Here is a 24618-nt window from a genome sequence, read left to right as displayed (position 1 = left end):
CCATATAGTCCTCGTGTCATTTTCTTATTTCCTCAGGTTGGGGGTACCGTGTTGGTAATATCACTGGAATAGCAAGCCAAATGCATAAACTAGTGCTCTGGGGACATGGGTTTGAATCCAATCATACCAGATGGTGAAAGTTTTATTATTAATAAAGTTCCAAAATTAAAAACTACTTTATTAGTGATGAACATACTGTTGATCATTGGAAAAAAAAGTCCAAATATTTCCAATCTATCTGAAATTCTTCATCTCTGAAACCATTCTCATAAATATTATCTAGACTCACTCAATGCCAACATATCCTTGCTGAAATGCAACACTAAGAACAGAATGCAACCCTCTAGCTGAGGCTGAACTAGTGACTTATATAAGTTTGAGATAACCATCTTGCCCTTGTAGTCCATACCCATAATTATAAAGTTTTGGATATCTTTAATGACTTAAGCACATAAACAACTCGGTGTCTTTGCTTCTGTGCCCTCTTTAGAGTTATACATTTTGCTTGAGATTGTCTCTTCATGTTCTTCTTACCAAATTGTATCACCTCATACTCCTTCATATTGATTCATCTGCCATCTATCTGCCCACTCCATCAACTTGACTATATCCGTTTGAAGTTCTAAACTGTCTTCCTCACAACGTTTCCAAGCTTCGTATCATTCCACAAATTTAGTAAGCATATCCTACACCCCAAGGTCTAGATTATTATCGGGTAAAGCGTGGGTCCCAACAGTGAAGCATGGGAAACTCTACTGCAAGTCTTCCCCCAGCTTGAAACGCATGCATTAACCATTACTTTGTTTCCTATCATTCAGCCATTTTGTCTTCATGTTGCTACTGTCCTTTTCATTTCATGAGCTCTAACTTTACTCACAAATCTGTTGTGTAGCATTATATGAAAAGCCTTCTGGAAGTTCACAGACACCATATCAACAGCATTATCCTGATGAACTTTCTCTACTATAGTTTCAAAAACTCCAGCAAACGGAGCATGATTTTCCTGGAAGAAGTCCACATTGTCTTTCCTTAATTAGTAAGCATGTCAAGGGCAGCGCCAGGAATATCTAAAAATGAGATGTCAACCTGGTTCAATCCAGGACTACTTGCATGTCAAACAGCAGCAGCAGCAAGTAACACACAGGGTTACATGATCCCACAACCATTGGATCAGATTGAAGTTCTGCAGAACTCTACATCAACCTGAGAATAGTGGTGGAAAATAAATGAACTAATAGCAGGAACAGACAGCACAAAAATCCCATTCTCAATGATAGGGGCGACCAGCACATCAGTGCAAAAGACAAGGCAGAAGTCTTTGCATTCCTCTTCAGTTAGAAGTGTCAAACAAATCATCAACTTTGGCTCTGTCTGAGGTCCCCAACATCACAGATGCCTGTCTTCAGCCAATATGATTTGCTCCATTTGATATCAAAAAATAGCTGAAGGTACTGCAGCGGTAAAGACTATAGACTGTGATAGAATTCCAGAAATAATACAGAAGACTGATTGTCTGGAGCAACCTGCACCCCTAACGAAGCTGTTCCATAACAGTGATACGGCATACTGTTCTGCTGGCATCTACTCAATAATGGGTAACTAGAGAGAGGAAAGGGCCTCTTAAAGATCAAGGAGGTCATCTTTATGTTGAACCCAGGAAATGGGAGAGATACTAAATGAATATTTCGCCTCAGTTTTTAGTGTGGAGAAAGAAATGGAATCTAGAGAATGCAGAGAAATAAACTTTGATATTTTAAAAGTAGTTCACATTACAGAAGAGAAAGTTCAAGAGAGCTTAGAGAATACAGGTTGTTGTACTATAATGCACGTTTTGTTAATGCAAATTTGCTATAACGCAATTGCTGAATTGGGGATGCTGTTTCTAATGCATGAATGTTTAAAATGTGTGTTTGCTGTAACACGATTACAGCACCAACAGTTTAAGCGCTGATTCTAAAGCGTGATTTTTCTAAAACACGGGATTAGACAATAACACAACCATCACGTTATAGAAAAACTACCTTTATATAAAGGTGGATAAATCTCCAGGACCTGATCTAATGTATCCCAGAATGTTATGAAAAGTAACAGAATAAATTATGAGACCCCTTTTAGAAATATTTGCATTTTCGATAAGTATGGGTGAGGTGACGGGCGGGTGGCTAATGTTGTACTCTTGATTAAGAAAGGTTGTAAGGAGAAGCCAGGTAACTATAGACTTGTGAATCTGACTTTGGTTGTGGCTAAATTGTTTCCTGAAGAAGGGCTTATGCCTGAAACGTCGATTCTCCTGCTCCTTGGATGCTGCCTGATCTGCTGCGCTTTTCTAGCAACACATTTTTCAGCTCTGATCTCCAGCATCTGCAGTCCTCACTTTCTCCCAGCTAAATTGTTGGAGGTGATTATATAGGCAAAGATTGATTAAGGATAGTCAGCATGGTTTTGTCAGCATGGAAAATCATGTCTTTCAAACTTGAGTGAGTTTTTTGAGTAAGTTATCAAAAAGATTAAGGATAGCAGAACAGTAGACATCGTTTGTTTGGATTTTGATAAAGCCTTTGACAAGGTTCTGCATGATAGACTAATTAGTAAAGTTAGATCTCTTGGATTCAGGATGAGTTTGTCAACTGGATACATAATTAGCTTACCAACAGGAGACAGAGAATAATGGTGGAGGATTGTTTTTTGGACTGGAGGCCTGTGACCAGTGGTGTTCCACAGGGATCAGTTCTGGGTCCTCTATTGTTTGTCATTTATATTAATGATTTGGATTAGAATATAGAAGGCAAAGTTAGTAAGTTTGCAGGTGACATCAAAATTAGTGGCATTGTAGACAGTGAACAGTGTTTTCTAAGATTCCAAAGGGATCTTGATCAATTGAGTCAATGGGCTGAGAAATGGCAGATGGAGTTCAATCTGGATAAATGGGAGGTATTGAATTTTGGTACAACAAATAAGGATAGCGATCATACAATTAATAGGACAGCCTTGGTTATTGTTGTAGAACAGAAGGACCTAGGAGTGCAGGTACTTCTTTGAAGTTTGCATCACGGATAGACAGGTTAAAAAGGTGTTTGGCATGCATGCCTTGCTTACTCAGTTCTTTGAATATAGGAGTTGGGAAGTCATGTTGAGGTTGTACAGGACATTGGTGAGGCCTCTCCAGGAATATTGCATCCAGTTCTGCTTGCCCAGTCATAGGAAGGATATTATCAAGCTGGGGAGGGTTCAGAAGAAATTTACCAGTACGTTGTCAGGTATGGAAGGTTTAAGTTACAAAGAAAGGCTGGATAGGCCGGGACATTTTTCACCAGAGCATAGAAGGTTGACAGGTGATCTGATAGAATAGTGAGAGGTATACATAGCGTTAATGGTAGTTGTCTTTTCCTTAGAATGGGAGATTTCAAGATTAGGGGGCACATTTTTAAAGTGAGAGGAGAGAGATTTCAAAAAGACGTAAGAGGCAAATATTTTTACTTGGAGGATGGTTCACATCTGGAATGAACTTCCTGAGAAAGTGGTGGTTGCAGGTACAATTACAACATTTAGAAGACATCTAGATGGATACATGATTAGGAAAGGTTCAGAGGGATTTGAGTCAGGAGTAGGCAGGTGGGACTAGTTTGGTTTTAGATTATGTTTGGTATGGACTGCTTGGGCCAAAGGGTCAGTTTCCGTGCTGTATGACTCCTTGTGGAAAATTGCCCAGGTATGTCCTGCCCACTAAATTCAGATTAAATCCAACCCAATCCAATGCCATCCTATCAGTTTACTCTCAATCATTAGCAAAGTGATGGAGGAGGTAATTTACAATTCCATTACCTTGGTCAGTAATAACTTGTTCACTGATGTAGAGTTTGCATTCTGCCTGGAGAACTCAACTCCTGATCTCATTACAGCTTTAGTCCAATCATGGACCGAAGATCTGAAATGCAGAGATGAAGGAAGATTGACATCAAGGCAACAATTGACTAATCTGACATAAGAAGACCCAGAAAAACTGGTCAATTGCAAACAGTTGAAAACCTTCCACCGGTTTGAGTCATATGTCATACAAATGAAGACTGGGGTGATTGTGGAGGTCAGTCTCAGGAGCTCCTCAGAGTAGTGTCCTTGGCTGAACCATCTTCAGTTGCTTCATCAAAGACCTGCCTTTCATCGTAAGATCAAAAGTGGGAATGTTCAATAATTGCACAATGTTCTACACTATTCACGATTCCTGAGATACTGGAGCAGCCCATATACAGCAGAATATATTGCCAAATAGAGCAGGACCTGGAGAAAATTTCCAGACTTGCACTGATAACTAGTAAGTAAAATTTGCAGCACAAAAGTACGAGGTGACGACTATCTCCAAAAAGAGAGAATTAAATCAACACCCTGGATGTTGAATGGCATTACCATAATTGAATCCACCGTTATCAACATTCCAGGAGCTCCTATTGACTAGAAACTATGAGCTTGAACAGTCATATCTGACTCAAAATGTAATCTGTTTCTTTCTTTACAGATGCTGTCAGACCTGCCGTATTTCATCACATGCTTTGTATTTGTTTCAGATTTCCAGAACTGCAGTGTTTTGTGTGTATAGCTATCATAAATTCTCTTACTTAGCTATTGGTATCCCATTGTCAATAGCCTCAAGATCTGGGTGTCTCCTAGCCTGTGAGAGAATAAACATAATAGCACTTATATTCCATTCTCTTGGTTTTTCCGTCTCTGTTGCATCTTTTCTGATGATGCCAGCTTCTACAAGATGTTCTCCAAATTGTCCACCTTCTTCCTCAATCGAAGATTTCCCACTGTGTGGTTGAGAGGGCCCTCAACCATGTCTGAACCATTTCCCACACTTCAGCCCTCAACCCTTCTCTTCCATCCCACAGTGATAAGGGTTCCACTGGTCCTCACTTACCAAATCACCAGCTTCCACATTCAAAGAATCATTAGCTACCACTTCTGGCTTCTCCAGCAGGATGGCACAACCAGTCGTATATTCACTTCCCCTCCCTTGTCAGACTTCAGCATGGGCCATTCCCTCCAGGACATCCTGGCCCACTCCTCCTCCTCTCCCAACACTCCTCTGCACCCCTATGGTGATTGCAGGTGTCACACCTTTCTTTTTTTTACATTTACTTTCTTCCTCTTCACTATCCAAGGCCCAGACACACCTTTGAGGTGAAGCAGTGATTTACCTTCACTTCACTCAATCTAGTTTTCTGCTTTTGCTGTTCACGATGTGGTCTGCTGTACATTGTGGAGACAAAAGGGAGACAGGGTGACTATTTTATAGAACACCTACATGCTGTCTGCAAACATGAGCCTGAGCTTCTTGTTGCCTGCCACTTCAACACACCAACCTGTTCCCTGTAGCACGCCAGTGCAAGCTAGAAGAACTGCATCTCATTTTCTCTTGGGGACCCTGTGGCCTCAGGACCCAATATTGAGTTCAATAATTTTAGAGACTGAGCACCTTTTCCAATGTCCTTCCCAAAACCCCACACACCAGGCCTTGTCGGCACATGGGCTACTATCACAACCAACCCATTGTCAGCCACCAATGGTCCCCATCAGCAAATATTGATCCTTCAGGCTGACCTTTACCTATTTCTTTGTTTGCCCAACTGTTGTTCCTCTCTCTGGATGCCACCTTTTGTCTATTCCTTCCTTTTCTCCCACCGTAGCTCCAATATATATACCTTTCCTTCATGACAATCAGTTCTGAAGAAGTAGCATGGGACCTGAAACGTTAATTTTACTTTCTCTCCACGGATGCTACTGTGATATTAAAGAGTTAATTTGCTCTGCTGACCTGCAAGAAAATGAATGCCCCGGGGGTAGGGTGATGTGTCTTTACCTTTTAGGTGGAATGTGGGAGGTTTACATGGCCATTTTGTTGCCATTAAGGGATGATTTGCATTATTTTGTTTCTGGAGGTGAGGTGGTCACTGAATTGTATCTTGAGTAGCATGTGACTGTGAAGGAGTGACTGGGTGTTGTCTTGTGGGCATTACTAACTGCGATGGAAAGATTTTGTATAATGGAAGGACTGTTTCCTTTGTTCAGAGAGAGCTTTTGCCACGACCCCGTAAGCCCTGCGAGGTGTGTCTTATAGGTTCCTCCAGAAAGGTTCCTCTGCCAGTTGATCTGCGCATGCTCTTAGTGCATGGCCTGGTACTCCTTCTGGTCCCATCACTTTTTTTGGATTTACATGAAAGAAAACTGATCTGACCTCTGATGCAGTGACTGTTGGGCTAGGTTCGTCAGGAATTGCTGGAATAGGTGTTACCTCTTCGCCGAAATTCTGCTCAGAGTGAACATAGAGGGCGTTGAGACGAACTGCGAGGGACGTGTCATCGTCTGCTATCTTGTACTGTCTTTTTTTTAGAACCTGTGATGTCATTCAGTCCTTGCCATAGTCACCGGGTGGCTGTCTGGGTCACTAGTTTGGATCAGTATTGGTCCTTGGCTGTCTTAATGGCTCTGCGAAGACCATATTTGGATTCCTTAAATTTGAGTGGGTCTCCTGATCTGAAGGTTTCACACCTGGTTTATAGCAGTTTCTGTCTGTCCTTATTCACCCAGGATTCCCTGTTGGGGAACACCCTGATTGACTTCCTCCACACACTTGCTGATAAACCTATGATGGTGGTACCTGCAGTCTGTTTGAACATGGCCCCGATTCCAGACAGCACCAGAGTTGATTCTCTGCCTTCTCCGACCAGCAATGGACCTGTATCCACAGGAGGGTCTCCTGCTTGAGTTTTTGCCTCTAAGTTGGGAGAAGACACACGGCATTGTACGAAGCTTGTACTTTACTGTGCTTAATAAAATTTGGTTACTGTTCACAGAAGTTGGTGTGTTGCAGTTGCATCAAATGTGTAAGATCTCAGATTTTGACATTACCAGACCTGCTGAGTTTTTCCAGCTATTTCTGATTTTGTTTCTAATTTCCAGCAACTGTAATGCTTTGGCTTTTGTTTTAAAAGCAATACTGATATCCTGAAACCCTGGAAACATTTTGGTCTAGAAATCTATGGATAATAATCAATCCCCATAAGGTCTTGGAAACTACATTGAAAGCTTAGCATCAGTGTCTCCACCATGGAGATGCAGCGCTGACTAGAAGGTGGTTGATAATGAAGGTTGACGCTCTCGTGTGTGCTACTTACTCTAAGGTTAAAAAATCACACAACACCAGGTTATAGTCCAACAGGTTTAATTGGAAGCACACTAGCTTTCGGTGCGACGCTCCTTCATCAGGTGATAGTTGAGGGCTCAATCCTAACAGAATTTATAGCAAAAATTTACAGTGTGATGTAACTGAAATTATACATTGAAAAACTGATTGTCTGTTAAGCCTTTCATCTGTTAGAATACAGTGATAGTTTCACTTCTTTCATGTGTACTCTAAGGTTGTATTGGATTCCACGGCTCGCACTTTCATATGTCACGCACCCTGTATTTTACCTCCATCTGCGTATGATGTTCACGCAACATCTTTCTGATGGCATGTCATCTGTCATCAGAGTGTGCAGATCGCCAGTAGGACTGTCAAAGTATTCTCTGAATGCTGTATCCAAGCCATCTTTCACTAGCTTCACATCGTAGGTTGCATGTATTTACTTTTGGTGCAAATGTAAGGTGAGGATTATTTTTCTGGTGTTGCACGCTCAATGACAGACACATTGTCTCTGCTAGAGGCTGCACTGACGCCCCGCTATTTGGCTGACGGTGAACCGCACGTTGATGCGCACTCACGTGCTGGTTGGCCGGCGGAAGTGCACAGGCGCAGTGCTGCCTGAGCTGCCAGGGTGGTGCGGATCTGCGCAGGCGCTGAGCAGTTTTACGGCTGTTGGTGGCGCGAGTTTGCGCAGGCGTTGTACCAGTAGTCTGGCTTCTGGTGGTGCCGGTCGTCTGGCTGGTGGCGGCGTGGTTTTGCGCAGGCGCCATGCCGGTCGTCTGGCTGGTGGCGGCGTGGTTTTGCGCAGGCGCCGTGCCGGTCGTCTGGCTGGTGGTGGCTGCGGTGGCGCGGGTTTACAATCTCTTGTCACTGGGACGGGGTTGAAGGAGGCGGAGTCCGTGCGGCGGACCAGGTAAACAAACAGCATAGCCCACTTCCTCAGAGGGCTTGGGTCCCGGCGGGGGAAGGGGGTCGTCCGCTTAAACATTGCAAGACTGCTGAACGCCCCATGACATATTGTCAGGCCTAGACTTAAAGGCTTTTACTGAGGTCGAGTAGAGCCGGAGGTGAGCTCTGAAGATAAATCATTCTTGGTTCTAACACTGTACATTTGCTTCCCCGTAAATTGTGAAACCTTGATGTGATGAAAATGCCACTGACGTGCCGAGGTAGAGGCGGTGGAATTTCAACAAACTGGAAGAAAATAAAATTAACCCTCTCCCCATTTCCCCCAAACACTTCGGCGACCCCCTTTCCATTTTTCTGCCTGGCGTCAGTCCCTCTTGCGAATGGAGGGTTGTTTTTGAACAGGGTTAAAATTAATCATACTATAAACCCAGTTACATTTTTAAAGCAAATGTATGTTTCTACTACTTGAAATTAACATGCCCAAAATTAATGCAAAACATTCAAGTGAAATTTTGTGTCGAAGCCTTAACTCAAATGCTAGTTCATTTTTATCATTAGATCTAAGGAGATATGGGTACACATATGAAGAAGTGATTTTTGTTTAATCAATGGAGTTAGCTTTAAAAGTAAACAGTTTAAAACTTCACTGTTTATATTATGGATTTAGCTTAATGTGCATTGTAGAAATTAAGCTGCAGTATTTGACAGTACTCCCTATATCCGTTATGAAACATTTCTGTTTTGTCCCTGCGTCCTCAGGGAGGTTGTGTTGCATTATCATAATCTAGTTGTGTCCTGTAACATAACCAGTTTAATGGGATACTGTATAGAAGTTCAATTTTGACAAACATTGTGTACGCTTGTATTGTAACTGCAGTCAATGCAATTGCATTGTACTTTGTAGGTGTAAAAGTTAACCAACTAGGTTTTTAAAACAAGTTTTGACATATCGTGATGTATCAGTAAGGCCAAGTGATGTTTCAGTATTCTGTGATACTGAATGACTATTTATGTTCAGCATTCATGATGAAGGGCTTATGCCCAAAATGTCGACTCTCCTGCTCCTCTGATGCTGTCTGACCTGCTGTGTTTTTCCATCACAGCACTTTTTGATTCTGACTCTAGCAGCTGCAGTCCTCACTTTCTCCTATTTATATTCTGCGCAATTCCTTCATAAATGGAACTTTAAGTAATACTAATGGATTTCTTCATATTGTACATACAGGCACATTTTCTCAATTTTGTGTTTGAAAAATTCCATCAGTTTTCAACATTTGCATTGTAAATTAAATCATGTACTCAAAATGTCAAAGCTTTGGGAATACGTAGAGGAGAATCATACCATGGTGAAGGACTTCAGTTAAGTGAAGAAACTAAAAACATTGACATTGTTTTCCTTAGAACACAGTCAATGGGAAATATAATGGTGATGTACAGAAGTTAGGGTGAATTCTGATAGTGAAAACAATTTATCCTTAGTTAGTCTGCGTGGAAGATTTGGAACTAAAGCATATAGATTTGAGATAGTTGACAAAAAAAGGGAGTTGTTTTCACATAGTGAATTGAGTGGAAGATTGCCAGAAAGGTAGTGAGAGAAGATAACTTTCAAAAATGAATTTGATTTACAGTTTTCTTGTATTGTGTGAATTTGATTGGCCATCGCAAATAGCAGGCAAAATGAATAAAATAATTTCTACATTGCATAAAACTTTGTCTTTCTCCTTCTCTCCTGCTTCCAACCACTCTGAAATAAAGCAGTTAAGTATAATGATGCTCACAAGAAATTTACAAAACATTTATGTTGAAGTCATTTGCATTTTTGTTTAAATGCAGGCTTGAACTTAGTTGAAAAGTCAGATGCACTGAATCTCGTTGGAAATAACTTGTCTACATATGTATTTTTACATTGTATTTATGCAAAACATCTCTTGCTCTTGCTTTTCATTTTACTAAGGTTTGAAGAGCCAATAGAGCTAATATACACTGATTTGGTTAGTTTCACTTCTGGGATGTTTCACCACTATAGCACGCAAGTACAGCCTTATGTTTCAGTGGGCTGTAACAGAAAGTGACTTTTTTAAAATTCGGGTGTAATAAGGAATCACAACAGTTCTAAAAGAAATGGGATTGGCTGGAACGACTTAACCACAAGTTATTTCACTTTAACAAAGTCCGAATAGTTGTTTGAACCGGCCAAGTAATTGGAATGTTGAGTTTAAGTGATGGATTTGTAGTTGAGATATATGTTAATGATTAGTGTAATTTGTATGATATAAATAATGGTCACGCCCACCACATATGTTTGCAGTGTGGTCAGTGATCTGTGAATTTATCTAGCTTGTTTAGCTTCCTTTTGTATTTTGTATAATTGAAATTAACGTGGACCAGCAGTCAAGCTTTTAATGGAAGTAATGAGTTTATTATTAACAAAACTTATGTTTGGCAAACATTGGAAATCAAAGGATAGAATATGATGATGGGTTTCCTGTTGATGAAATTGAATTGGTGCAGTTGTAGACTGATAGGAGACATTCAGAAATGTGTCAAAGATACTAGCAATTGAAAAACGTATTAGATTCCCAGGAACTTCTGAGAAAAATGAGAGACCTGCAGCTTCTGAGGCATCTTCCTTATTGACTACTTAGGTTTTTGTTTTATAGACTTAAGTCCAGTAGAAGTTGTTAGGCAACTAGTAGCATAGAGGCCCTGTAGCCATTGGAAAACCAGATTTTACAGTAATGAAGAGCCAATAATTTCATTTCATCTCCTTGGGAGGAAAAAAATTTTCTAATCAACCTATTGACAGCAGTTACTGCACACCTTTGGAATATGGGCTACCTGGTTCAAAGATAGGGATGCTACCACTGCACCACAAGAGTCACGTCTCCTTTAAAGCTTAGCCTGATTTCTTGAAAGTCACTTTTGTTTTTCTAAAAACAGCAAGTGGCCTATAGCACAGATTAAATGATTTACTTCATTTTGTTGGGAAAAACCACATGGTAAATCTTTTACAGTTCTGAAAATGTCCAAACCATTCGATAGCTTCCAGATTTTTCATAGTCCGTGAAGATAAATATGTGTTCCCAACATGCCTGTGCCCCAGGAGAAAAGACACAATTTCCAAATGTTCATTATAACGTAGATATGAAAACCCGAAACATAAAAAAGACTTGCATTCATTCACCTTCATTCAATTGTTATACAAAACTTAGCCTCAACAATATCCACATCATAGTGCATTAGTAATATATCATTAAGTTTAGCAATATGCACAAATCTTTATTATAAGCTCAATTAGCAAACTCCATCAAAAATAAGTCAGCATTCTGACTTATGATCTTTCCTACAAAGGCCAAGGAATTGTGACCAGTAGTTACTAGGTGGTCCTATGGTCATGATGGACATAAACATCGAAATATTTAACATTGAGTAACATTCCCAGAATTTCCTTTTCTGTTGTAAAATGCCTTTCAGCTCATCATGCCCATGCCAGTCAACAAAGACCTGACCACACTAATGACATTTTCTAACTCTTAGAGTCATAGAGATGCACAGCACGGAAACACACCCTTCATCCAACACGTCCATACCATCCAGATATCCTAAATAAATCTAGTCCCATTTGCTAGCATTTTGCACATATCCCTCCAAACTCTTCCTATTCATATACCCATCCAGGTGCCTTTTAAATGTTGCAATTGTACCAGCCTCCTCCACTTCCTGTGGCAGCTCAATCCATACATTCAGCATTCTCTGTGTGAAAGAGTTTCCCCTTGGGTCCCTATTAAATCTGTCCTCTCTCAACTTAAACCTATGCCCTCTAGTTCTGGACTTTGTCTATTTACCCTATCCATGCCGCTCATGATTTTATAGACTTCTATAAGATCACCCTTCAGCCTCCAATGCTTCAGGAAACATATCTTTAGTCAATTCAGCCTCTCCCTATAGCTCAAACCCTCCAACCCTGGCAACATTCTTGTAAATTTTTTTCTGAACCCTTTCAAGTTTCACAGCATCTTTCCTGTAGCAGGGAAGCTAGGATTGGGCGCAGTATTCCAAAAGTGGCCTAACCAATGTCCTGGACATTTCTAATTAAGGGCTTATGCCCAAAACATTGACTCTCCATCTCTCGGATGTTGCCTGACTTACTGTGCTTTTCCAACAGCACGCTTTTTGACAATGTCCTGTATGGCCGCAACATGACCTCCCAACTCCGGTACTCAATGCTCTGACCAATAAAGGCAGGCATACCAAATGCCTTCTCCACTATCCTATCTACCTGCGACTCCACTTTGAAGGAAGTATTAACCTGCACTCCAAAGTCTCTTTGTTCAGCAACACTCCCCAGAACCTAACCCTTAAGTGTATAAGTCCTGCCTTGATTTGTCTTTCTAAAACCCAGCGCCTCACATTTATCTGAATTAAACATCATCTGCCATTTCTCAGCCCACTGATCCATCTGATCAAGATCCTGTTGTACTCCAAGGTAATCTTTTTCACTGTCCACTACACCTCCAATTTTGGTGTCATCTGCAAACTTAATAACTATATTTTCTATTTCACATCCAAATCATAAATAAATAACAAAGCAGTGGACCCAGCACCGATCCTTGTGGATCACAGGCTTCCAGTCTGAAAAGCAACACTCCATCATCCTGCTCTGTCTTTAACCTTCAAGTCAGTTTTATATCCAAATGTCTGGTTCTCCCTGTGTTCCATGTAATCCAATCTTACTAACCACTCTGCCATGAAGGACGTTGTCGAACTTACTGAAGCTCTGGATGTAAGTTGGCTTGCTGAGCTAGAAGATTAGTTTTCAGACGTTTTGTCATCATACTAGGTAACATGATCAGTGAGCCTCCAGTGAAGCACTAGTGTTATGACCTGCTTTCTATTTGTGTGTTGAAGTTTCCTTGGATTCGTGGTGTCATTTCTTGTAGTGATATCATTTCCTCTAATTTTTCTCAGAGGATGGTAATGGGATCCAAGTCAATGTGTTTGTTGATCGAGTTCTGGTTGCAATGCCATGCTTCTAGGAATTCTTGTGTGTGGCTCTGTTTGGCTTGTTCCTAAATATAACTGGGAAATTTGACGCTAAGAAGCTTTACTCAAGAACACAACAGACCATGAATGGACAGACACAGTAGAACAAACTGTATACATTAGACAGCGACAATCACAGAAAATGAAAGAAACTAGACCTGCAGAAAAATCTCAATAAACTCGCACAAAATAACAATACAGACAACCTAGAAGCACGGATAAAAAAACTTATCTGACTGACCCTTAACAGACACTTAAAAAGCTGTCTTAGTAAGAGGATTAAATTACAATTTCTGGGATGCAGACAAGAAAGATTTCTTAACAGCATTAGAAACAACACTGAAAGGCAATGAAATCACAGAAGAAAACCAGCAGACAGTCGGACCAACTTTAAGCAGGAAAAAGGTAGGAAACGCACTCAATACACAAGAAGGACTCAACATGATTAAAAACATTGGTATCCTACCTGCAGACAATGGAAGCTTGACAGTCTTTTAAAACTGAACAGACTACTTTGAGAAAGTGTTTGCAAATACTGATACTTACCAATAGGTGGCGATTATAGCTGACCCCACAACTAGAGAACTGAATTACAGCCATCCTCAAAACACTTCAGGAATCTGGAGAATTAACCAAGACAGACTTTCAAAAATGAAACCAGACAGATCCAACATACCACGCTTTACAGATTACCCAAAATTCACAAACTAGGAGCCTCACTCAGACCCATAGTCTTGCTACCTGGAACACCAAAATATAGATTAGCCAAGGAACTATACCAAAGATTAAAACACTTCATTCACTCCACCCAAGAATTCCTGAACACCATCAAAGACACAAAGATAGAAGAGAATGAAATAATGGTCTCCTTTGACGTAACAGCCCTGTACACATCCATCAACATCAACCTTGCCAAAGAAATACTGACTACGTTATTAGAAGAACCAAAGGCACATTACAAAACACCACCAACATCATTAGCAGGGAGAACATCATCAAGCTAGTTGACCTATGCCTTACCACACACTCTACTTTCAATAACAAAACCTACAGACTAACCAACGGAACACCCATGGGATCTCTGATATCAGAGTTTTTAGCAGAGGCAGTAATGCAGAGACTTGAACAAACAGCTCTGACAACCATCCAACCCAAACTTTGGGTCCACTATGTGGATGACAGCTTTGTCATCATTGAACAAAATAAATTAGAGGAAACCTTCAAAACCATCGATAATACCCTTACTGGCATAAAATTCACAAGAGGTGGAAAACACTAACAAACTGCCATTCCTAGATGTCACAGCAGAGCGAGCAGCCAATTGGGAACTTTAGATCGGCGTAAGCAACACTTAAGGACCAAATACTGACCTACAGAAGAAATCATCCAAACACCCACAAATGAAGCTGCATTAGAACATTATTTCAACGAGCCACCACACACTGCAGCACAGAGGAACTATGTAGAACAGAGGAAAATCACCAATACAGCATATCCAAAAAGAATGAGTACCCAATGAACACAGTTTGCTGATTTCTCAGGAACAAACCCAAACAAGCAGACAAAATGAGTCCAGAAACCCTGGCACTCTCCCCTACATCAAAGACATCTCAGAAAAGACTGCCAGACTACTCAGATCTCTTGGCATCCTGGTAACCCACAAACCCACCAACACGTTAACAGCTAATGAACTTAAAAGAACCTATACAGACAACAAGCATAACAAATGGCATTTACAACATACCTTGCAAGGACTGTAACAAACACTACAGTGGACAAACAGGCATGAACATCAACTAGCCACAAAAGGACATGACCCACTCTCATTCGTATCCTTACATACAGATGAGGCAGGACACCACTTTGGGACAACACATCCATCCTAGGACAAGCCAAACAGAGACATGCAAGAGAAATCCTAGAAGCATGGCAATTCAACAAGAGCACTCTCAACAAACACATCAACTTGGACCTCATTTACCATCCTCTGAGGAAAAAGAATAGGAAATGACATCAGGGAAGTTACACCACCAGCCCAAGGAAACCTAAACACATAAATAGAAAGCGGGTCATAACACTAGTGTTTCACTGGATGCTCACTGACGTTACCTGGTAAGGTGACGAAACGTCGGAAAACAAACCTTTCAGCTTATCGAGCCAACTTAGATCCAGAACCTCAACCTGAGCTACAAATTTTCTCAAAACACACTAGTCTTCCTCCTCAATCCTCTTTGTACTCCTTCAAAAAAATTCAAGTTATTGAGACACAATTTGCCACACAAAAAACCACATTGACTATCCCTAATTAATCCTTGTCTTTCCAAATATGCATACATCCTGTCCGTGAGGATTCCCTCTGACAACTTGCCCACCACTGATGTCAGGCTTACCGGTCTATAGTTTCCTGGCTTTTCCTTACCACCTTTCTTAAATAGTGGCACCATATTATCCAACTTTTAGTTTTCCGACACCTTGCCTGTGGCTATCAATGATACAAATGTCTCAGCAAGGAGCTCAGCAGTCTCTTCCTTAGCTTCCCACAGAGTTCTAGGGTACATCTGGTCAGATCCTGGGGATTTATCCAACTTCAAGAATTTTAAGATGTTCAGCGCCGCCAACTCTGTTGTAATATGGACATTTTTCAAGATGTCGCTATTTATTTACCCACATTCTCTATCTTCCATATCCTTCTCCACAGTACTATGTACACGTACAAGTGCGATGAGAAATACTTGTTTAGTATCTTACCCTGTCTTCTACAGTCCACACATGAGTGGCATTACTGATCATTAAGAGGCCTTATCCTCTCCCAAGTTACCCTTTTGTCCTTAATGTATGTGTAGAATTCCTTTGATTCTCTTTAACCCTATTTGCCAAATCTATCTCACGTCCTCTTTTTGCCCTGCTGATTTCCCTCTTAAGTATACTCCTATGACATAATTTATATTGACTTCAGTAAGGCTTTCGACAGTACACCTGGTACACTGTTTAGCAAAGTTAGATCACATGGAATATAGGGTGAACTAGCCATTTGGATACTGAAGTGGCTTGAAGGGAGAAGACAGGGTGTTGGTGGAGGGTTGCTTTTCAGACTAGAAGCCTGTGACCAGTGGTGTGCCACAACATTGATGTTGGGTCCATTGCTTTTGGTCATTTATATAATTGATTTGGATATGAACATAGGTGTTATAGTTAGTAAGTTTGCTGATGACGCCAAAGTTGGAGATGTGGTGGACAGCAAAGAAGGTTACCTCAGAATACAATGGTATCTTCATCAGATGGGCCAATGGGCCGAAGAGTGGCAGATGGAGTTCAATTTAGATAAATGTGATGTGCTGCATTTTGGAAAGGCAAATCTTAGCAGGATTTATACACTTAAGAGTAAGGTCCTGGGGAGTGTTGCTGAACAAAGGGACCTTGGAGTGCAGGTTCATAGTTCCTTGAAAGTGGAGCTGCAGGTAGATAGGGTTGTGAAAACGGTGTCTTGTATGCTTTCTTTTATTGGTCAATTTAGTATTATTTTGTACAGGAGTTGGGAGATCATGTTGTGGCTATACAGGACATTGGTTAGGCCACTTTTGGAATATTGCGTGTAATTCTGGACTCATTCCGGTAGGAAAGCTGTTATAGAGTCATAGAGATGTACAGCATGGAAGCAGACCCTTCGGTCCAACCTGTCCATGCCAACCAGATATCCCAACCCAATCTAGTCCCACCTGCCAGCACCCAGCCCATATCTCTCCAACCCTTCCTATTCATATACCCATCCAAATGCCTCTTAAATGTTGCAATTGTAACAGTTTCCACCACTTCCTCTGGCAGCCCATTCCATACACCTACCACACTCTGTGGGAAAAAGTTGCCCCTTAGGTCTCTTTTATATCTTTCCCGTCTCACCCTAAACCTATGCCATCTAGTTCTGGATTCCCTGACCCCAAGGAAAAGACTTTGCCTATTTACCCTATCCATGCCCCTCATAATTTTGTAAGCCTCTATAAGGTCACCCCTCAGCCTCTGACACTCCAGGGGAAACAGCCCCAGCTTGTTCAGCCTCTCCCTATAGCTCAAATCCTCCAACCCTGGCAACATCCTTGTAAATCTTTTCTGAACCCCTTCACGTTTCACAACATCTTCCCGATAGGAAGGAGACCAGAATTGCATGCAATATTCCAACAGTAGACTAACCAATGTCCTGTACAGCCACAACATGACCTCCCAACTCCTGTACTCAATACTCTGACCAATAAAGGAAGGCATACCAAATTCCGCCTTCACTATCCTATCTACCTGCAACTCCACTTTCAAGGAGCTATGAATCTGCACTCCAAGGTCTCTTTGTTCAACAACACTCCCAAGCACCTTACCATTAAGTGTAGAAGTCCTGCTAAGATTTGCTTTCCCAAAATGCAGCACCTCACATTTATCTGAATTAAATTCCATCTGCCACTTCTCAGCCCTGGTCCAGATGCTGTTGTAATCTGAAGTAACCCTCTTTGCTGTCCACTACACCTCCAATTTTGGTGTCATCTGCAAACGTACTATCTGTACCTCTTATGCCCTCATCTAAATCATTTATGTAAATGACAAAAATTAGAGGACCGAGCACCGATCCTTGTGGCACTCCACTGGTCACAGGCCTCCAGTCTGAAAAAGAACCCTCCACCACCACCCTCTGTCTTCTACAGTTGAGCCATTTCTGTATCCAAATGGTTAGTTCACCCTGTATTCCATGAGATCCAATCTTGCTAATCAGTTGTTATGAAATTTGGAAACATTTGGAAAAGATTAACAAGGATGTTGCCAGAGCTGGAGGGTTTGAGCTATAGGGAGAGGCTGAATAAGCTGGGGCTGTTTTTCCTTGAGTGTCAGAGGCTGAGGGGTGATCTTATAGAGGTTTGTGAAATCATGAAGGCATGGTTAAGGTAAATAGACAAAGTCTTTTCCCCTAAGTCAGCGAGTTCAGAACTAGAGGGTGTAGGTTTCGGCGAGGAGCATATTTAAAAGGGGAAACTTTTTTCACGCAGAGGGTGGTGCATGTATGGATTGAGCTGCCAGAGGAAGTGGTGGATCTGGTATAGTTACAACATTTAAAAGGCACCTGGAAGGGTATATGAATAGGAAGGGTTTAGAGCGATATGGGCGTAATGCTGGCAAATGGGACCAGATAAATTTAGGATATCTGGTCGGCATGGATGAGTGGACTGAAGGACTGTTTCTATTCTGTACATCTCTGTGACTCTATATGCTTTTATACTCTTCTCGAGAATCAATCAATTTCTGCAGTCTATACCTGACATATGCTTCTAGCCTATTACTGTGGGGACTGAGAGTGCAAATTAATATCTAAATCCTGCTTAAATATTAAAGTGTTGGACTTAACCACCCTTTCAGGCAGAGAGTTCTAGACTTGCTGAAAAATACCGATTGGGTTTTTGTACTTAACAAGAAATTGCTTTTTATTACAAAATGTTAGTCTGACCACAGATAAATAGTGAGGTATAAAATTATAACTAACTTAATTTCTACCCTTAAATTCCTATGCATATGTAGACAAAAATAGTCAAACAAAAAAGAAAGATATGGTGGGCAAGTGGGGAAGAGGAAAAATTAGGTAAACGTAAGTCACTGGCATCAGTACACAGGATTCATTGAGATGTCCTACTTCTGCTCAGTTTTTCTGATTTCCAGTTGTCATCTTTCCAAGTCCTTTCTGCTATCGAATGCAGACCCTGGATAGATTCAATGCTAATTATTGTGTCTCACTCAATTAGGCAAATAGTGGGTAGAAATAGCTAGCTATCTTTATTCTTTGCTACTCCTCTGCAAAGAGAGAGAGGATGTTGTCTTTTTAGGTGTCTAGAGGCTTTCTAGCACTGTGTTGTTCACACACAGGTTGTCCACCTGCCGAGCAGCCAATCAGTTTTCTTTTTCTTTTTTTTTGTAGGCCTGGGTGCAGGTGGGGCCCTGGCAGTGGCAGTGGAGAAGGGCCCAATGCAACAACAATGGAAGCAGACCTGGGTGCGGGTGGGGCTCTGGCAGCAGTAGTCAGAGCAGGTCCCAGGTGTAGGTAGGCCCAGGCAGCAGCAGCAGTGCAGGCAAGGTCCAGGCTCCATTAGTAGGAGCAGGCCCAAGCTTGTAACAGCAGCAGCAGTGATAGTAGTAGCTGCCTGTGCAGCTAAGCACAGCTTCAAATAAGCAGAAAAGAAAAGCCAGAAAACAAATAACCACAATAAACAATAAAGAAGAAACCAGGAACTTCAACATAAACTCCTCCTTAATGTGAGGATAGCCAATCAGTTATTATGCTGATTACTCCTAGCCCCCACAACTGATCCTGATTGAGAAGCCAATCAATAGGCTGTCTCTAGACAAAACTGTCCCGCATACACTGTACTGTGCCAAAGAGTCCAGCGTTCCTCTCCATTGCTTGAACAAGACAACTGTGTGAATAGAACTCCTGTGAGTTCTAGTAACTTGTTTTAATGCTGAAACATCTCTTTCCATCGTTTTCTTTATTTAAAATAGTACCCTTTTTCTATTTTGGTCCACAATCCAAAATTAAATGAAAATAAAGTATTTGGTCTTTACAGTTTAAAAATAAACTCTTTAGGATTTCCTTTGTTCTATTCATCAATACTGTTCTCTTAGTGTTCCTAATTTTCTTTTTTAAGTTCACCCTGTATTTGGTATATTCCTCCAGGAGCCTTCAGCATGTGTAATAGCATCTTGTTTTTTCTCATCCTAACTTTATGTTCCTTAACATTGAGTATTTGAGTCCCATCCTCTGTTTTTATGGAACATATTTGACCTCTGCTGTCGCTGTCACTATCTCCTCTCTTGAATGCCTCCTATTCCTCTGATAATTTTATCTGCAAGAAGCTGCACCCAGTCCACTTGGGCCAAATAATATTAATTAAATTAACCTTAGTTAAATTAACCTTTCCCTAGTTTAGAACTTTTATTCCTGGCCATTCCTATCCCTTTCCATAATATCCTGAATCTAGCAGTGTTATGGTCTCGATATTTCTATGGAGGAGTGCATTGGGGGGGGTGGGGGGTCACAGTCTCAAGATTTGGGGTAAACCATTTCAAACAGACATACCTAGACTCATGCAGTTCAGAGGACACCCTTCAGCCCAGTCTGGAGACTGAGGAATAAGACTGACAAACACAGACAGATGCCAGAGTTAAGGATGACACAAAAACAATTGCAGGGTGTTCAGAAGGGAGAATTTAACAGCCAGATATCATAATGTATGTTGGGCCAATGACATGGGAAGAAAGATAAATGAGGACCTGCAAGCAGACTTTAGGGAGTTAGGTTGGAAGTTGAAAAGCCAGACTGAAAGGCAGTGCTGAAACAAATACTTTATTTCAAAAATATACTTTATTCATAAAATGTGTTTATCTCTGTTCATATTCACAATGCAGTTTAGTTCTATACAGTTGTAAATCAAGAAAAAAAAACAAATATTTGAGTTTGACTCTATCCAAACAAACCAAAAAGCATCTCTTACACATTCAAGACTATATTTACATGCATTTGAAATGGGGGGAGGGGTGAGATAACTGAACAGACATCTATTTAATTTCAGAAAGACCTCAGACAGTGGTCTTTCCCACTGCACTGGCAATAGCTGCCCCAAGCTTTAGTGTGTCCCTCAACATGTAGTCCAGGACCTTGCAATGTGCCAGTTTGTAACATACTGTCAGGGTCAACTCCTTGTTCTAAGTGACCAACAAGCTTAGGGTAGACGAAAGAACATGTTTCACCAAATTGGTGGCCCTCCAGGCACAGTCGATGTTTGTCACAGAGTGCATCCTGGGGAACAGACTGTACAGCACACAGTCTGGCATTACGGAGCTGCTCAGGGCGAATCTCTACAAAAACCACTATTTTTCTCCAGACTTCTTTTGCAAAGGCACATTCCAGAAGGAGACGTATGATAGTTTCAACTCACTTCTTGCAGCTACTTCAAGGGCGGTGTGTGGTGGCACTGACTGACCAGGCATACATGAAATATCTCTCGGGTAGTGCCTTTCTAACCATCAGTCAAGCGACGTCATGGTACCTGTTAGAAAGTTCTGGCGTTGTGGCATTCTGCCAAATGACTTTGACGGTCTGCTCAAGGAATCGTGTGACCGGATCCACCCCCTCCTTTTCCTGAAGGCTTTCGAGGACGTTACGTGCTGACCACTTCTGGTCTTGTGAACTTGGGGCCAAAGGTGTTTTCCTTTGCAAACATCTCCACAAAGAACAGGTGATGCAGAATAGTTCAACTACTTGGAGTGTTTTGTGGCAGAGAAGCCAGTCCCATCCTTAGCGACACTAGGGACAGGTAGAACCTTCGTACATGGTGGCATTTGGTGTTTACACACAGCTTGATGAAGTTGCACACAAAGGTGAACATTAAGATGAGGACAACATTGGGTATATTCTCTTTTACACCGCACCCCCAGAGATTTGTAAATGGAGTCCCTGCAGACACAGCCCATCTTGGATCTCCAGATGAAATGGAAGATAGCTTGGGTGATTGCAACACGACAGTTGCAGGGAATGGGCCAGACCACAGCCATATGTAGTAACAGAGGGAGTGCCTCGCACCTGATGACCAGGTTTTTACCCACAATGGAGAGGGAACAGTGCTCTTTCTCACCTTGACTCCTTTGGCCCAACATGTTGACCAGGTTTCCTAAACTGAAATAGTCCTGTTTACTTGAGTTTGGCCCATTTCTCTCTACACCTGTCCTCTTCCAGTGCCTGTTCAAATGTTTTTAAATGTTGTAATTGTATTCATTAGTAAAAAAAATGGATTTAAGTTCGAAAGACAAGGAAATGATGATCTGCTGAGTAGTTTACAGTGGAGAGAACCTGAGGTGAAGGTGCTAATGAGGAAGTCTGGAAGGCAAAGGAAACACAGGCTACATAAGAAAGAAGTGAAATTTGCAAAGCTAAGTGGAATATATCTTAATGCAAGGAGGCTGAGAAACAAGACTGGCAGGCACAGATCGGTATGAAAGTATGTTATCATAGCTATGACTGACACCTGGCTGGATAATGGGCAGGTGTAGCCACTCGACATTTGTAGTTATCATGTATTCAGATGAAATAGGTGGGGGTGGTCATAACATTGATCAAGCAATCAATTAGAGCAGTGAGAAATGATGATATCTTGCAAAGGTCATTACAAAGGGATAGAAGTGAAAAAACACAAAAGGGTCAAACAGCCCATAGTATAGACTGTATACTATAGGCCAGCAGTCAGAGAGAGTGGGAGAATCAAATAGGGAATCAAATTTCAGTGAAGTCCACGAATAATGCAGTAATAGTCAGTGATTTCAAATAGCTAAATATTAACTGACATAATTTTAGATGTGCAAAGTAGAAAGGGAACAAAATTCTGTCATCATTGTATCAGGAGATTTTTTTTAGCCAGCATACAGAAAGCACTACAAGGGCAGTTTCCTGGCATTGTTACAAATGTGAAAAGATTTAATCAAAATTCCGAACTTACCTGACTGATGAAATCAGGCTGAGAGAGAACAGGTTTCCGTATTTATGAACAGTTTCTTGTTGAACAAATTGTCTTTACCAAATAACAATTAGGAAATGTGAATTATTAATTTATTAATCTCGAGCTTAAACTCCACCTATTCTTAATTCTCACCTCTCACATTTAGACAGACACACACAGATAGCACAAGTATATTAAGGATGGAAAAAAAGAAGGAAAATAGGAAAACTCAGCTCAACAGCACCAGCCTGGATGAAGCACAACTTTGAATTGTTTTCTTTCATGTTCAGTTTCTTTCAATTCATTTCAGAATGATGTTGTCAACCAGTTGATCCTTAATTCAGGACCTTGGCTCTCTGGTGTCTGTTTTTGATCTATCATTTCCAGGAAAAATGCAAAATTGTGTGCAATTTGCAGTGTGCTCCAGGAAACAGGACTTTTAAATCTACAGCCATTCTTTTGCAGTCTTAGTGGTTAAAGCAGTCCAGAGTCAAAAAATAAAGGAAATAAAACGATGTGGACTTTACAAAGTAAATTTCACATTTAGGAACTCTAGTTACAGCTTGGTTTATAAGTCATTGGAAAATAGCTGGAGCACCAAATGGAATGATTCAGCATTGATATTATACATTTGGTGAAATAAAATCTGTTACTTCCTCGTCTCTCGATATGAATGTATTTGCGAGTGTACCTTCAATAAATCAGCCTTAATAAAAAAAAAGCACTGCCACCTCTGTCAGTAAAATCTTTCCACCAAAGAATTGTGTATGAATCTGTTTTTGTTATTACATTTTAATTAATTATCTGTAATCTGTTCAGAAACTCGTAAACCCATTAGGTTTGGGAGCTAATGCTGCTGAAGAACTCCAGCTACTTTGACTGGGTTCAATCAAGTGATTTTTCTCAATATTTTTGAATCAACGTGTGAAAAACATGTTATAATAAACCTCTGGAGCAGGTGGGAATTGAACCCAGGTCTCATGGTCCCAAGATAGGAACACTGCCACGGTGCCACAAGAGCCCTTAAATTAGACAATAGGTGCAAGAGTAGGCCATTCTGCCCTTCGAGCCTGCATCACCATTCAATATGATCATGGCTGATCATCCTTAATCAGTATCCTGTTCCTGCCTTATCTCCATAACCCTTGATTCCACTGTCCTTGAGAGCCCTATCCAACTCTTTCTTAAATGAATCCAGAGATTGGGCCTCCACTGCCCTCTGGGGCAGAGGATTCCACACAGCCACCACTCTCTGGGTGAAGAAGTTTCTCCTCATCTCTGTCCTAAATGGTCTACCCCGTATTTTTAAGCTGTGTCCTCTGGTTCAGCACTCACCCATCAGCGGAAACATGTTTCCTGCCTCCAGAGTGTCCAATCCATTAATAAGCATATATGTCTCAATTAGATCCCCTCTCAGTCTTCTAAACTCAAGGGTATACAAACCCAGTTGCTCCAGTCTTTCAGCCTAAGGTAATCCCGCCATTCCAGGAATTGACCTCATGAACCTACACTGCACTCCCTCAATAGCCAGAATGTCTTTCCTCAAATTTGGAGACCAGAACTGCACATAATACTCCAGGTGTGGTCTCACCAGGGCCCTGTACAGCTGCAGAAGAACCTCTTTGCTTCTATATTAAATCCCTCTTGTTATGAAGGCCAGCATGCTACTAGCCTTCTTCACTACCTGCTGTACCTGCATGCTTACCTTCATTGACTGGTGTACAAGAACACCCAGATCTCTTTGTACTGCCCCTTTACCTAAATTGATTCCATTGAGGTAGTAATCTGCCTTCCTGTTCTTGCCACCAAAGTGGACAACCATACATTTATCCACATTAAACTGCATCTGCCATGCACCTAATCTTCCAGGTCACCCTGTAATCTCCTAACATCCTCAGCACATTTCACCCTGCCACCCAGCTTAGTATCATCAGCAAATGTGCTAATGTTACTATTAATACCATCTTCTAT

The 24618-nt window shown here is 41.2% G+C and overlaps 1 protein-coding gene across 9 annotated transcripts in view; it reads left to right on the top strand.

Annotated features, from left to right (window-relative positions):
• The first annotated feature begins 7911 nt into the window (after window positions 1-7911).
• The window catches only part of tbc1d5 (TBC1 domain family, member 5), a 519702-nt gene continuing 502995 nt past the window's right edge, over window positions 7912-24618 (top strand). For 7 of the 9 annotated variants that reach the window (XM_043690195.1, XM_043690203.1, XM_043690191.1 and 4 more), the window contains exon 1: window positions 7959-8093. The gene's annotated coding sequence lies outside the window, so the exon portion shown is untranslated. Of the gene's footprint in view, window positions 8094-8139; window positions 8248-24618 lie in introns of those variants that run through there. The other 2 variants (XM_043690204.1, XM_043690198.1) reach the window with 2 other exon arrangements.

Source organism: Chiloscyllium plagiosum, chromosome 5, assembly GCF_004010195.1.
Source record: "Chiloscyllium plagiosum isolate BGI_BamShark_2017 chromosome 5, ASM401019v2, whole genome shotgun sequence".
NCBI lineage: Eukaryota > Metazoa > Chordata > Chondrichthyes > Orectolobiformes > Hemiscylliidae > Chiloscyllium > Chiloscyllium plagiosum.
The sequence above is the reverse complement of the archived record's forward strand: the minus strand, read 5'-3'. Positions and strand labels throughout refer to the sequence as shown.